The sequence below is a fragment of the Triturus cristatus genome, chromosome 7 (assembly GCF_964204655.1).
Source record: "Triturus cristatus chromosome 7, aTriCri1.1, whole genome shotgun sequence".
NCBI classification, from domain to species: Eukaryota; Metazoa; Chordata; class Amphibia; order Caudata; family Salamandridae; genus Triturus; species Triturus cristatus.
This window is the reverse complement of record NC_140590.1, coordinates 1,400,656,353-1,400,672,715: the sequence shown is the minus strand read 5'-3', so window position 1 is coordinate 1,400,672,715 and position 16,363 is coordinate 1,400,656,353.

Here is a 16,363-nt window from a genome sequence, read left to right as displayed (position 1 = left end):
TTTGGATTGTGCCTCATGTTGAATAATCACTTTTTAAAGCCTCAATGTGACCAAAATTGAAATTTTTACAGACTTTTTCTCCTACTCAGAGGCTTCTATTTTGACCAATTTCAGGCATTAAAATGACTCTAAACACACTTATTTTAGTTCCAAAAGTGATAATTCACATGCAATAGTCATTTACAGTCAAAAAATTAACTATTAAAAAATTACTATTTTTGACCATCTGGAGAAAGTTCGACAGGTCACGGGACATCGTTTTTCATCAGAAAATTTTTTTTATGGACTATAGAAAAATTGATTCAAAATGTCATTTGGATTGTGCCTCATGTTGAATAACTACTTGTTAAAGCCTCAATGTGACCAAAATTGCCATTTTTACAGACTTTTTCTCCTACTCAGAAGCTTCTATTTCGTCCAATTTCAGGCATTAAAGTGACTCTAAACACACTTATTTTTTTTCCAAAAGTGATAATTCACATGCAATAGTCATTTACAGTCAAAAAAGTTAAATATTAAAAAATTACCATTTTTGACCATCTGGAGAAATTTCGACAGGTCACGGGTCATCATTTTTCATCAGAAAATTGATTTTTTGGACTGTAGAAAAATTGATTCAAAATGTCATTTGGATTGTGCCTCATGTTGAATAATCACTTTTTAAAGCCTCAATGTGACAAAATTTACATTTTTACAGACTTTTTCTCCTACTCAGAAGCTTTTATTTTGACCAATTTTAGGCATTAAAATGACTCTAAACACACCTATTTTAGTTCCAAAACTGATAATTCACATGCAATAGTCATTTACAGTCAAAAAAAGAAATATTAAAAAATTACCATTTTTGACCAACTGGAGATAATTCAACAGGTCACGGGTCATCGTTTTTCATCAGAAAATAGATTTTTTGGACTTTAGAAAAATTGATTCAAAATGTCATTTGGATTGTGCCTCATGTTGAATAATCACTTTTTAAAGCCTCAATGTGACCAAAATTGCCATTTTTACAGACTTTTTCTCCTACTCAGAAGCTTCTATTTCGACCAATTTCAGGCATTAAAGTGACTCTAAACACACTTATTTTTGTTCCAAAAGTGATAATTAACATGCAATAGTCATTTACAGTCAAAAAAGTTAAATATTAAAAAATTACCATTTTTGACCATCTGGAGAAATTTCGACAGGTCACGGGTCATCATTTTTCATCAGAAAATTGATTTTTTGGACTGTAGAAAAATTGATTCAAAATATCATTTGGATTGTGCCTCATGTTGAATAATCACTTTTTAAAGCCTCAATGTGACCAAAATTGACATTTTTACAGACTTTTTCTCCTACTCAGAAGCTTTTATTTTGACCAATTTTAGGCATTAAAATGACTCTAAACACACCTATTTTAGTTCCAAAACTGATAATTCACATGCAATAGTCATTTACAGTCAAAAAATTAAATATTAAAAAATTACCATTTTTGATCAACTGGAGAAAATTCAACAGGTCACGGGTCATCGTTTTTCATCAGAAAATAGATTTTTTGGACTTTAGAAAAATTGATTCAAAATGTCATTTGGATTGTGCCTCATGTTGAATAATCACTTTTTAAAGCCTCAATGTGACCAAAATTGAAATTTTTACAGACTTTTTCTCCTACTCAGAGGCTTCTATTTTGACCAATTACAGGCATTAAAATGACTCTGAACACACTTATTTTAGTTCCAAAAGTGATAATTCACATGCAATAGTCATTTACAGTCAAAAAATGAACTATTAAAAAATTACTATTTTTGACCATCTGGAGAAAGTTCGACAGGTCACGGGACATCGTTTTTCATCAGAAAATGTATTTTATGGACTATAGAAAAATTGATTCAAAATGTCATTTGGATTGTGCCTCATGTTGAATAACTACTTGTTAAAGCCTCAATGTGACCAAAATTGCCATTTTTACAGACTTTTTCTCCTACTCAGAAGCTTCTATTTCGACCAATTTCAGGCATTAAAGTGACTCTAAACACACTTATTTTTGTTCCAAAAGTGATAATTCACATGCAATAGTCATTTACAGTCAAAAAAGTTAAATATTAAAAAATTACCATTTTTGACCATCTGGAGAAATTTCGACAGGTCACGGGTCATCATTTTTCATCAGAAAATTGATTTTTTGGACTGTAGAAAAATTGATTCAAAATGTCATTTGGATTGTGCCTCATGTTGAATAATCACTTTTTAAAGCCTCAATGTGACAAAATTTACATTTTTACAGACTTTTTCTCCTACTCAGAAGCTTTTATTTTGACCAATTTTAGGCATTAAAATGACTCTAAACACACCTATTTTAGTTCCAAAACTGATAATTCACATGCAATAGTCATTTACAGTCAAAAAAAGAAATATTAAAAAATTACCATTTTTGACCAACTGGAGATAATTCAACAGGTCACGGGTCATCGTTTTTCATCAGAAAATAGATTTTTTGGACTTTAGAAAAATTGATTCAAAATGTCATTTGGATTGTGCCTCATGTTGAATAATCACTTTTTAAAGCCTCAATGTGACCAAAATTGAAATTTTTACAGACTTTTTCTCCTACTCAGAGGCTTCTATTTTGACCAATTTCAGGCATTAAAATGACTCTAAACACACTTATTTTAGTTCCAAAAGTGATAATTCACATGCAATAGTCATTTACAGTCAAAAAATTAACTATTAAAAAATTACTATTTTTGACCATCTGGAGAAAGTTCGACAGGTCACGGGACATCGTTTTTCATCAGAAAATTTATTTTATGGACTATAGAAAAATTGATTCAAAATGTCATTTGGATTGTGCCTCATGTTGAATAACTACTTGTTAAAGCCTTAATGTGACCAAAATTGCCATTTTTACAGACTTTTTCTCCTACTCAGAAGCTTCTATTTCGACCAATTTCAGGCATTAAAGTGACTCTAAACACACTTATTTTTGTTCCAAAAGTGATAATTCACATGCAATAGTCATTTACAGTCAAAAAAGTTAAATATTAAAAAATTACCATTTTTGACCATCTGGAGAAATTTCGACAGGTCACGGGTCATCATTTTTCATCAGAAAATTGATTTTTTGACTGTAGAAAAATTGATTCAAAATATCATTTGGATTGTGCCTCATGTTGAATAATCACTTTTTAAAGCCTCAATGTGACCAAAATTGACATTTTTACAGACTTTTTCTCCTACTCAGAAGCTTTTATTTTGACCAATTTTAGGCATTAAAATGACTCTAAACACACCTATTTTAGTTCCAAAACTGATAATTCACATGCAATAGTCATTTACAGTCAAAAAATTAAATATTAAAAAATTACCATTTTTGATCAACTGGAGAAAATTCAACAGGTCACGGGTCATCGTTTTTCATCAGAAAATAGATTTTTTGGACTTTAGAAAAATTGATTCAAAATGTCATTTGGATTGTGCCTCATGTTGAATAATCACTTTTTAAAGCCTCAATGTGACCAAAATTGAAATTTTTACAGACTTTTTCTCCTACTCAGAGGCTTCTATTTTGACCAATTACAGGCATTAAAATGACTCTGAACACACTTATTTTAGTTCCAAAAGTGATAATTCACATGCAATAGTCATTTACAGTCAAAAAATTAACTATTAAAAAATTACTATTTTTGACCATCTGGAGAAAGTTCGACAGGTCACGGGACATCGTTTTTCATCAGAAAATTTATTTTATGGACTATAGAAAAATTGATTCAAAATGTCATTTGGATTGTGCCTCATGTTGAATAACTACTTGTTAAAGCCTCAATGTGACCAAAATTGCCATTTTTACAGACTTTTTCTCCTACTCAGAAGCTTCTATTTCGACCAATTTCAGGCATTAAAGTGACTCTAAACACACTTATTTTTTTTCCAAAAGCGATAATTCACATGCAATAGTCATTTACAGTCAAAAAAGTTAAATATTAAAAAATTACCATTTTTGACCATCTGGAGAAATTTCGACAGGTCACGGGTCATCATTTTTCATCAGAAAATTGATTTTTTGGACTGTAGAAAAATTGATTCAAAATGTCATTTGGATTGTGCCTCATGTTGAATAATCACTTTTTAAAGCCTCAATGTGACAAAATTTACATTTTTACAGACTTTTTCTCCTACTCAGAAGCTTTTATTTTGACCAATTTTAGGCATTAAAATGACTCTAAACACACCTATTTTAGTTCCAAAACTGATAATTCACATGCAATAGTCATTTACAGTCAAAAAAAGAAATATTAAAAAATTACCATTTTTGACCAACTGGAGATAATTCAACAGGTCACGGGTCATCGTTTTTCATCAGAAAATAGATTTTTTGGACTTTAGAAAAATTGATTCAAAATGTCATTTGGATTGTGCCTCATGTTGAATAATCACTTTTTAAAGCCTCAATGTGACCAAAATTGCCATTTTTACAGACTTTTTCTCCTACTCAGAAGCTTCTATTTCGACCAATTTCAGGCATTAAAGTGACTCTAAACACACCTATTTTAGTTCCAAAACTGATAATTCACATGCAATAGTCATTTACAGTCAAAAAATTAAATATTAAAAAATTACCATTTTTGATCAACTGGAGAAAATTCAACAGGTCACGGGTCATCGTTTTTCATCAGAAAATAGATTTTTTGGACTTTAGAAAAATTGATTCAAAATGTCATTTGGATTGTGCCTCATGTTGAATAATCACTTTTTAAAGCCTCAATGTGACCAAAATTGAAATTTTTACAGACTTTTTCTCCTACTCAGAGGCTTCTATTTTGACCAATTACAGGCATTAAAATGACTCTGAACACACTTATTTTAGTTCCAAAAGTGATAATTCACATGCAATAGTAATTTACAGTCAAAAAATTAACTATTAAAAAATTACTATTTTTGACCATCTGGAGAAATTTCGACAGGTCACGGGTCATCGTTTTTCATCAGAAAATGTATTTTATGGACTATAGAAAAATTGATTCAAAATGTCATTTGGATTGTGCCTCATGTTGAATAACTACTTGTTAAAGCCTCAATGTGACCAAAATTGCCATTTTTACAGACTTTTTCTCCTACTCAGAAGCTTCTATTTCGACCAATTTCAGGCATTAAAGTGACTCTAAACACACTTATTTTTGTTCCAAAAGTGATAATTCACATGCAATAGTCATTTACAGTCAAAAAAGTTAAATATTAAAAAATTACCATTTTTGACCATCTGGAGAAATTTCGACAGGTCACGGGTCATCATTTTTCATCAGAAAATTGATTTTTTGGACTGTAGAAAAATTGATTCAAAATATCATTTGGATTGTGCCTCATGTTGAATAATCACTTTTTAAAGCCTCAATGTGACCAAAATTGACATTTTTACAGACTTTTTCTCCTACTCAGAAGCTTTTATTTTGACCAATTTTAGGCATTAAAATGACTCTAAACACACCTATTTTAGTTCCAAAACTGATAATTCACATGCAATAGTCATTTACAGTCAAAAAATTAAATATTAAAAAATTACCATTTTTGATCAACTGGAGAAAATTCAACAGGTCACGGGTCATCGTTTTTCATCAGAAAATAGATTTTTTTGACTTTAGAAAAATTGATTCAAAATGTCATTTGGATTGTGCCTCATGTTGAATAATCACTTTTTAAAGCCTCAATGTGACCAAAATTGAAATTTTTACAGACTTTTTCTCCTACTCATAGGCTTCTATTTTGACCAATTACAGGCATTAAAATGACTCTGAACACACTTATTTTAGTTCCAAAAGTGATCATTCACATGCAATAGTCATTTACAGTCAAAAAATTAACTATTAAAAAATTACTATTTTTGACCATCTGGAGAAAGTTCGACAGGTCACGGGACATCGTTTTTCATCAGAAAATTTATTTTATGGACTATAGAAAAATTGATTCAAAATGTCATTTGGATTGTGCCTCATGTTGAATAACTACTTGTTAAAGCCTCAATGTGACCAAAATTGCCATTTTTACAGACTTTTTCTCCTACTCAGAAGCTTCTATTTCGACCAATTTCAGGCATTAAAGTGACTCTAAACACACTTATTTTTTTTCCAAAAGTGATAATTCACATGCAATAGTCATTTACAGTCAAAAAAGTTAAATATTAAAAAATTACCATTTTTGACCATCTGGAGAAATTTCGACAGGTCACGGGTCATCATTTTTCATCAGAAAATTGATTTTTTGGACTGTAGAAAAATTGATTCAAAATGTCATTTGGATTGTGCCTCATGTTGAATAATCACTTTTTAAAGCCTCAATGTGACAAAATTTACATTTTTACAGACTTTTTCTCCTACTCAGAAGCTTTTATTTTGACCAATTTTAGGCATTAAAATGACTCTAAACACACCTATTTTAGTTCCAAAACTGATAATTCACATGCAATAGTCATTTACAGTCAAAAAAAGAAATATTAAAAAATTACCATTTTTGACCAACTGGAGATAATTCAACAGGTCACGGGTCATCGTTTTTCATCAGAAAATAGATTTTTTGGACTTTAGAAAAATTGATTCAAAATGTCATTTGGATTGTGCCTCATGTTGAATAATCACTTTTTAAAGCCTCAATGTGACCAAAATTGCCATTTTTACAGACTTTTTCTCCTACTCAGAAGCTTCTATTTCGACCAATTTCAGGCATTAAAGTGACTCTAAACACACTTATTTTTGTTCCAAAAGTGATAATTCACATGCAATAGTCATTTACAGTCAAAAAAGTTAAATATTAAAAAATTACCATTTTTGACCATCTGGAGAAATTTCGACAGGTCACGGGTCATCATTTTTCATCAGAAAATTGATTTTTTGGACTGTAGAAAAATTGATTCAAAATATCATTTGGATTGTGCCTCATGTTGAATAATCACTTTTTAAAGCCTCAATGTGACCAAAATTGACATTTTTACAGACTTTTTCTCCTACTCAGAAGCTTTTATTTTGACCAATTTTAGGCATTAAAATGACTCTAAACACACCTATTTTAGTTCCAAAACTGATAATTCACATGCAATAGTCATTTACAGTCAAAAAATTAAATATTAAAAAATTACCATTTTTGATCAACTGGAGAAAATTCAACAGGTCACGGGTCATCGTTTTTCATCAGAAAATAGATTTTTTGGACTTTAGAAAAATTGATTCAAAATGTCATTTGGATTGTGCCTCATGTTGAATAATCACTTTTTAAAGCCTCAATGTGACCAAAATTGAAATTTTTACAGACTTTTTCTCCTACTCAGAGGCTTCTATTTTGACCAATTACAGGCATTAAAATGACTCTGAACACACTTATTTTAGTTCCAAAAGTGATAATTCACATGCAATAGTCATTTACAGTCAAAAAATTAACTATTAAAAAATTACTATTTTTGACCATCTGGAGAAAGTTCGACAGGTCACGGGACATCGTTTTTCATCAGAAAATTTATTTTATGGACTATAGAAAAATTGATTCAAAATGTCATTTGGATTGTGCCTCATGTTGAATAACTACTTGTTAAAGCCTCAATGTGACCAAAATTGCCATTTTTACAGACTTTTTCTCCTACTCAGAAGCTCCTATTTCGACCAATTTCAGGCATTAAAGTGACTCTAAACACACTTATTTTTGTTCCAAAAGTGATAATTCACATGCAATAGTCATTTACAGTCAAAAAAGTTAAATATTAAAAAATTACCATTTTTGACCATCTGGAGAAATTTCGACAGGTCACGGGTCATCATTTTTCATCAGAAAATTGATTTTTTGGACTGTAGAAAAATTGATTCAAAATGTCATTTGGATTGTGCCTCATGTTGAATAATCACTTTTTAAAGCCTCAATGTGACAAAATTTACATTTTTACAGACTTTTTCTCCTACTCAGAAGCTTTTATTTTGACCAATTTTAGGCATTAAAATGACTCTAAACACACCTATTTTAGTTCCAAAACTGATAATTCACATGCAATAGTCATTTACAGTCAAAAAAAGAAATATTAAAAAATTACCATTTTTGACCAACTGGAGATAATTCAACAGGTCACGGGTCATCGTTTTTCATCAGAAAATAGATTTTTTGGACTTTAGAAAAATTGATTCAAAATGTCATTTGGATTGTGCCTCATGTTGAATAATCACTTTTTAAAGCCTCAATGTGACCAAAATTGAAATTTTTACAGACTTTTTCTCCTACTCAGAGGCTTCTATTTTGACCAATTTCAGGCATTAAAATGACTCTAAACACACTTATTTTAGTTCCAAAAGTGATAATTCACATGCAATAGTCATTTACAGTCAAAAAATTAACTATTAAAAAATTACTATTTTTGACCATCTGGAGAAAGTTCGACAGGTCACGGGACATCGTTTTTCATCAGAAAATTTATTTTATGGACTATAGAAAAATTGATTCAAAATGTCATTTGGATTGTGCCTCATGTTGAATAACTACTTGTTAAAGCCTTAATGTGACCAAAATTGCCATTTTTACAGACTTTTTCTCCTACTCAGAAGCTTCTATTTCGACCAATTTCAGGCATTAAAGTGACTCTAAACACACTTATTTTTGTTCCAAAAGTGATAATTCACATGCAATAGTCATTTACAGTCAAAAAAGTTAAATATTAAAAAATTACCATTTTTGACCATCTGGAGAAATTTCGACAGGTCACGGGTCATCATTTTTCATCAGAAAATTGATTTTTTGGACTGTAGAAAAATTGATTCAAAATATCATTTGGATTGTGCCTCATGTTGAATAATCACTTTTTAAAGCCTCAATGTGACCAAAATTGACATTTTTACAGACTTTTTCTCCTACTCAGAAGCTTTTATTTTGACCAATTTTAGGCATTAAAATGACTCTAAACACACCTATTTTAGTTCCAAAACTGATAATTCACATGCAATAGTCATTTACAGTCAAAAAATTAAATATTAAAAAATTACCATTTTTGATCAACTGGAGAAAATTCAACAGGTCACGGGTCATCGTTTTTCATCAGAAAATAGATTTTTTGGACTTTAGAAAAATTGATTCAAAATGTCATTTGGATTGTGCCTCATGTTGAATAATCACTTTTTAAAGCCTCAATGTGACCAAAATTTACATTTTTACAGACTTTTTCTCCTACTCAGAGGCTTCTATTTTGACCAATTACAGGCATTAAAATGACTCTGAACACACTTATTTTAGTTCCAAAAGTGATAATTCACATGCAATAGTCATTTACAGTCAAAAAATTAACTATTAAAAAATTACTATTTTTGACCATCTGGAGAAAGTTCGACAGGTCACGGGACATCGTTTTTCATCAGAAAATTTATTTTATGGACTATAGAAAAATTGATTCAAAATGTCATTTGGATTGTGCCTCATGTTGAATAACTACTTGTTAAAGCCTCAATGTGACCAAAATTGCCATTTTTACAGACTTTTTCTCCTACTCAGAAGCTTCTATTTCGACCAATTTCAGGCATTAAAGTGACTCTAAACACACTTATTTTTTTTCCAAAAGTGATAATTCACATGCAATAGTCATTTACAGTCAAAAAAGTTAAATATTAAAAAATTACCATTTTTGACCATCTGGAGAAATTTCGACAGGTCACGGGTCATCATTTTTCATCAGAAAATTGATTTTTTGGACTGTAGAAAAATTGATTCAAAATGTCATTTGGATTGTGCCTCATGTTGAATAATCACTTTTTAAAGCCTCAATGTGACAAAATTTACATTTTTACAGACTTTTTCTCCTACTCAGAGGCATCTATTTTGACCAATTTCAGGCATTAAAATGACTCTAAACACACTTATTTTAGTTCCAAAAGTGATAATTCACATGCAATAGTCATTTACAGTCAAAAAATTAACTATTAAAAAATTACTATTTTTGACCATCTGGAGAAAGTTCGACAGGTCACGGGACATCGTTTTTCATCAGAAAATTTATTTTATGGACTATAGAAAAATTGATTCAAAATGTCATTTGGATTGTGCCTCATGTTGAATAACTACTTGTTAAAGCCTTAATGTGACCAAAATTGCCATTTTTACAGACTTTTTCTCCTACTCAGAAGCTTCTATTTCGACCAATTTCAGGCATTAAAGTGACTCTAAACACACTTATTTTTGTTCCAAAAGTGATAATTCACATGCAATAGTCATTTACAGTCAAAAAAGTTAAATATTAAAAAATTACCATTTTTGACCATCTGGAGAAATTTCGACAGGTCACGGGTCATCATTTTTCATCAGAAAATTGATTTTTTGGACTGTAGAAAAATTGATTCAAAATGTCATTTGGATTGTGCCTCATGTTGAATAATCACTTTTTAAAGCCTCAATGTGACCAAAATTGACATTTTTACAGACTTTTTCTCCTACTCAGAAGCTTTTATTTTGACCAATTTTAGGCATTAAAATGACTCTAAACACACCTATTTTAGTTCCAAAACTGATAATTCACATGCAATAGTCATTTACAGTCAAAAAATTAAATATTAAAAAATTACCATTTTTGACCAACTGGAGAAAATTCAACAGGTCACAAGTCATCGTTTTTCATCAGAAAATAGATTTTTTGGACTTTAGAAAAATTGATTCAAAATGTCATTTGGATTGTGCCTCATGTTGAATAATCACTTTTTAAAGCCTCAATGTGACCAAAATTGAAATTTTTACAGACTTTTTCTCCTACTCAGAGGCTTCTATTTTGACCAATTACAGGCATTAAAATGACTCTGAACACACTTATTTTAGTTCCAAAAGTGATAATTCACATGCAATAGTCATTTACAGTCAAAAAATTAACTATTACAAAATTACTATTTTTGACCATCTGGAGAAAGTTCGACAGGTCACGGGACATCGTTTTTCATCAGAAAATTTATTTTATGGACTATAGAAAAATTGATTCAAAATGTCATTTGGATTGTGCCTCATGTTGAATAACTACTTGTTAAAGCCTCAATGTGACCAAAATTGCCATTTTTACAGACTTTTTCTCCTACTCAGAAGCTTCTATTTCGACCAATTTCAGGCATTAAAGTGACTCTAAACACACTTATTTTTGTTCCAAAAGTGATCATTCATATGCAATAATCATTTACAGTCAAAAAATTAAATATTAAAAAATTACCATTTTTGACCATCTGGAGAAAATTCGACAGGTCAGGGATCATCGTTTTTCATCAGAAAATAGATTTTATGGACTGTAGAAAAATTGATTCAAAATGTCATTTGGATTGTGCCTCATGTTGAATAATCACTTTTTAAAGCCTCAATGTGACAAAATTTACATTTTTACAGACTTTTTCTCCTACTCAGAAGCTTTTATTTTGACCAATTTTAGGCATTAAAATGACTCTAAACACACCTATTTTAGTTCCAAAACTGATAATTCACATGCAATAGTCATTTACAGTCAAAAAAAGAAATATTAAAAAATTACCATTTTTGACCAACTGGAGATAATTCAACAGGTCACGGGTCATCGTTTTTCATCAGAAAATAGATTTTTTGGACTTTAGAAAAATTGATTCAAAATGTCATTTGGATTGTGCCTCATGTTGAATAATCACTTTTTAAAGCCTCAATGTGACCAAAATTGAAATTTTTACAGACTTTTTCTCCTACTCAGAGGCTTCTATTTTGACCAATTTCAGGCATTAAAATGACTCTAAACACACTTATTTTAGTTCCAAAAGTGATAATTCACATGCAATAGTCATTTACAGTCAAAAAATTAACTATTAAAAAATTACTATTTTTGACCATCTGGAGAAAGTTCGACAGGTCACGGGACATCGTTTTTCATCAGAAAATTTATTTTATGGACTATAGAAAAATTGATTCAAAATGTCATTTGGATTGTGCCTCATGTTGAATAACTACTTGTTAAAGCCTTAATGTGACCAAAATTGCCATTTTTACAGACTTTTTCTCCTACTCAGAAGCTTCTATTTCGACCAATTTCAGGCATTAAAGTGACTCTAAACACACTTATTTTTGTTCCAAAAGTGATAATTCACATGCAATAGTCATTTACAGTCAAAAAAGTTAAATATTAAAAAATTACCATTTTTGACCATCTGGAGAAATTTCGACAGGTCACGGGTCATCATTTTTCATCAGAAAATTGATTTTTTGGACTGTAGAAAAATTGATTCAAAATATCATTTGGATTGTGCCTCATGTTGAATAATCACTTTTTAAAGCCTCAATGTGACCAAAATTGACATTTTTACAGACTTTTTCTCCTACTCAGAAGCTTTTATTTTGACCAATTTTAGGCATTAAAATGACTCTAAACACACCTATTTTAGTTCCAAAACTGATAATTCACATGCAATAGTCATTTACAGTCAAAAAATTAAATATTAAAAAATTACCATTTTTGATCAACTGGAGAAAATTCAACAGGTCACGGGTCATCGTTTTTCATCAGAAAATAGATTTTTTGGACTTTAGAAAAATTGATTCAAAATGTCATTTGGATTGTGCCTCATGTTGAATAATCACTTTTTAAAGCCTCAATGTGACCAAAATTTACATTTTTACAGACTTTTTCTCCTACTCAGAGGCTTCTATTTTGACCAATTACAGGCATTAAAATGACTCTGAACACACTTATTTTAGTTCCAAAAGTGATAATTCACATGCAATAGTCATTTACAGTCAAAAAATTAACTATTAAAAAATTACTATTTTTGACCATCTGGAGAAAGTTCGACAGGTCACGGGACATCGTTTTTCATCAGAAAATTTATTTTATGGACTATAGAAAAATTGATTCAAAATGTCATTTGGATTGTGCCTCATGTTGAATAACTACTTGTTAAAGCCTCAATGTGACCAAAATTGCCATTTTTACAGACTTTTTCTCCTACTCAGAAGCTTCTATTTCGACCAATTTCAGGCATTAAAGTGACTCTAAACACACTTATTTTTTTTCCAAAAGTGATAATTCACATGCAATAGTCATTTACAGTCAAAAAAGTTAAATATTAAAAAATTACCATTTTTGACCATCTGGAGAAATTTCGACAGGTCACGGGTCATCATTTTTCATCAGAAAATTGATTTTTTGGACTGTAGAAAAATTGATTCAAAATGTCATTTGGATTGTGCCTCATGTTGAATAATCACTTTTTAAAGCCTCAATGTGACAAAATTTACATTTTTACAGACTTTTTCTCCTACTCAGAGGCATCTATTTTGACCAATTTCAGGCATTAAAATGACTCTAAACACACTTATTTTAGTTCCAAAAGTGATAATTCACATGCAATAGTCATTTACAGTCAAAAAATTAACTATTAAAAAATTACTATTTTTGACCATCTGGAGAAAGTTCGACAGGTCACGGGACATCGTTTTTCATCAGAAAATTTATTTTATGGACTATAGAAAAATTGATTCAAAATGTCATTTGGATTGTGCCTCATGTTGAATAACTACTTGTTAAAGCCTTAATGTGACCAAAATTGCCATTTTTACAGACTTTTTCTCCTACTCAGAAGCTTCTATTTCGACCAATTTCAGGCATTAAAGTGACTCTAAACACACTTATTTTTGTTCCAAAAGTGATAATTCACATGCAATAGTCATTTACAGTCAAAAAAGTTAAATATTAAAAAATTACCATTTTTGACCATCTGGAGAAATTTCGACAGGTCACGGGTCATCATTTTTCATCAGAAAATTGATTTTTTGGACTGTAGAAAAATTGATTCAAAATGTCATTTGGATTGTGCCTCATGTTGAATAATCACTTTTTAAAGCCTCAATGTGACCAAAATTGACATTTTTACAGACTTTTTCTCCTACTCAGAAGCTTTTATTTTGACCAATTTTAGGCATTAAAATGACTCTAAACACACCTATTTTAGTTCCAAAACTGATAATTCACATGCAATAGTCATTTACAGTCAAAAAATTAAATATTAAAAAATTACCATTTTTGACCAACTGGAGAAAATTCAACAGGTCACAAGTCATCGTTTTTCATCAGAAAATAGATTTTTTGGACTTTAGAAAAATTGATTCAAAATGTCATTTGGATTGTGCCTCATGTTGAATAATCACTTTTTAAAGCCTCAATGTGACCAAAATTGAAATTTTTACAGACTTTTTCTCCTACTCAGAGGCTTCTATTTTGACCAATTACAGGCATTAAAATGACTCTGAACACACTTATTTTAGTTCCAAAAGTGATAATTCACATGCAATAGTCATTTACAGTCAAAAAATTAACTATTACAAAATTACTATTTTTGACCATCTGGAGAAAGTTCGACAGGTCACGGGACATCGTTTTTCATCAGAAAATTTATTTTATGGACTATAGAAAAATTGATTCAAAATGTCATTTGGATTGTGCCTCATGTTGAATAACTACTTGTTAAAGCCTCAATGTGACCAAAATTGCCATTTTTACAGACTTTTTCTCCTACTCAGAAGCTTCTATTTCGACCAATTTCAGGCATTAAAGTGACTCTAAACACACTTATTTTTGTTCCAAAAGTGATCATTCATATGCAATAATCATTTACAGTCAAAAAATTAAATATTAAAAAATTACCATTTTTGACCATCTGGAGAAAATTCGACAGGTCAGGGATCATCGTTTTTCATCAGAAAATAGATTTTATGGACTGTAGAAAAATTGATTCAAAATGTCATTTGGATTGTGCCTCATGTTGAATAATCACTTTTTAAAGCCTCAATGTGACCAAAATTGACATTTTTACAGACTTTTTCTCCTACTCAGAAGCTTTTATTTTGACCAATTTTAGGCATTAAAATGACTCTAAACACACCTATTTTAGTTCCAAAACTGATAATTCACATGCAATAGTCATTTACAGTCAAAAAATTAAATATTAAAAAATTACCATTTTTGACCAACTGGAGAAAATTCAACAGGTCACGGGTCATCGTTTTTCATCAGAAAATAGATTTTTTGGACTTTAGAAAAATTGATTCAAAATGTCATTTGGATTGTGCCTCATGTTGAATAATCACTTTTTAAAGCCTCAATGTGACCAAAATTGAAATTTTTACAGACTTTTTCTCCTACTCAGAGGCTTCTATTTTGACCAAATACAGGCATTAAAATGACTCTGAACACACTTATTTTAGTTCCAAAAGTGATAATTCACATGCAATAGTCATTTACAGTCAAAAAATTAACTATTACAAAATTACTATTTTTGACCATCTGGAGAAAGTTCGACAGGTCACGGGACATCGTTTTTCATCAGAAAAGTTATTTCATGGACTATAGAAAAATTGATTCAAAATGTCATTTGGATTGTGCCTCATGTTGAATAACTACTTGTTAAAGCCTCAATGTGACCACAATTGCCATTTTTACAGACTTTTTCTCCTACTCAGAAGCTTCTATTTCGACCAATTTCAGGCATTAAAGTGACTCTAAACACACCTATTTTAGTTCCAAAACTGATAATTCACATGCAATAGTCATTTACAGTCAAAAAATTAAATATTAAAAAATTACCATTTTTGATCAACTGGAGAAAATTCAACAGGTCACGGGTCATCGTTTTTCATCAGAAAATAGATTTTTTGGACTTTAGAAAAATTGATTCAAAATGTCATTTGGATTGTGCCTCATGTTGAATAATCACTTTTTAAAGCCTCAATGTGACCAAAATTGAAATTTTTACAGACTTTTTCTCCTACTCAGAGGCTTCTATTTTGACCAATTACAGGCATTAAAATGACTCTGAACACACTTATTTTAGTTCCAAAAGTGATAATTCACATGCAATAGTAATTTACAGTCAAAAAATTAACTATTAAAAAATTACTATTTTTGACCATCTGGAGAAATTTCGACAGGTCACGGGTCATCGTTTTTCATCAGAAAATGTATTTTATGGACTATAGAAAAATTGATTCAAAATGTCATTTGGATTGTGCCTCATGTTGAATAACTACTTGTTAAAGCCTCAATGTGACCAAAATTGCCATTTTTACAGACTTTTTCTCCTACTCAGAAGCTTCTATTTCGACCAATTTCAGGCATTAAAGTGACTCTAAACACACTTATTTTTGTTCCAAAAGTGATAATTCACATGCAATAGTCATTTACAGTCAAAAAAGTTAAATATTAAAAAATTACCATTTTTGACCATCTGGAGAAATTTCGACAGGTCACGGGTCATCATTTTTCATCAGAAAATTGATTTTTTGGACTTTAGAAAAATTGATTCAAAATGTCATTTGGATTGTGCCTCATGTTGAATAATCACTTTTTAAAGCCTCAATGTGACCAAAATTGAAATTTTTACAGACTTTTTCT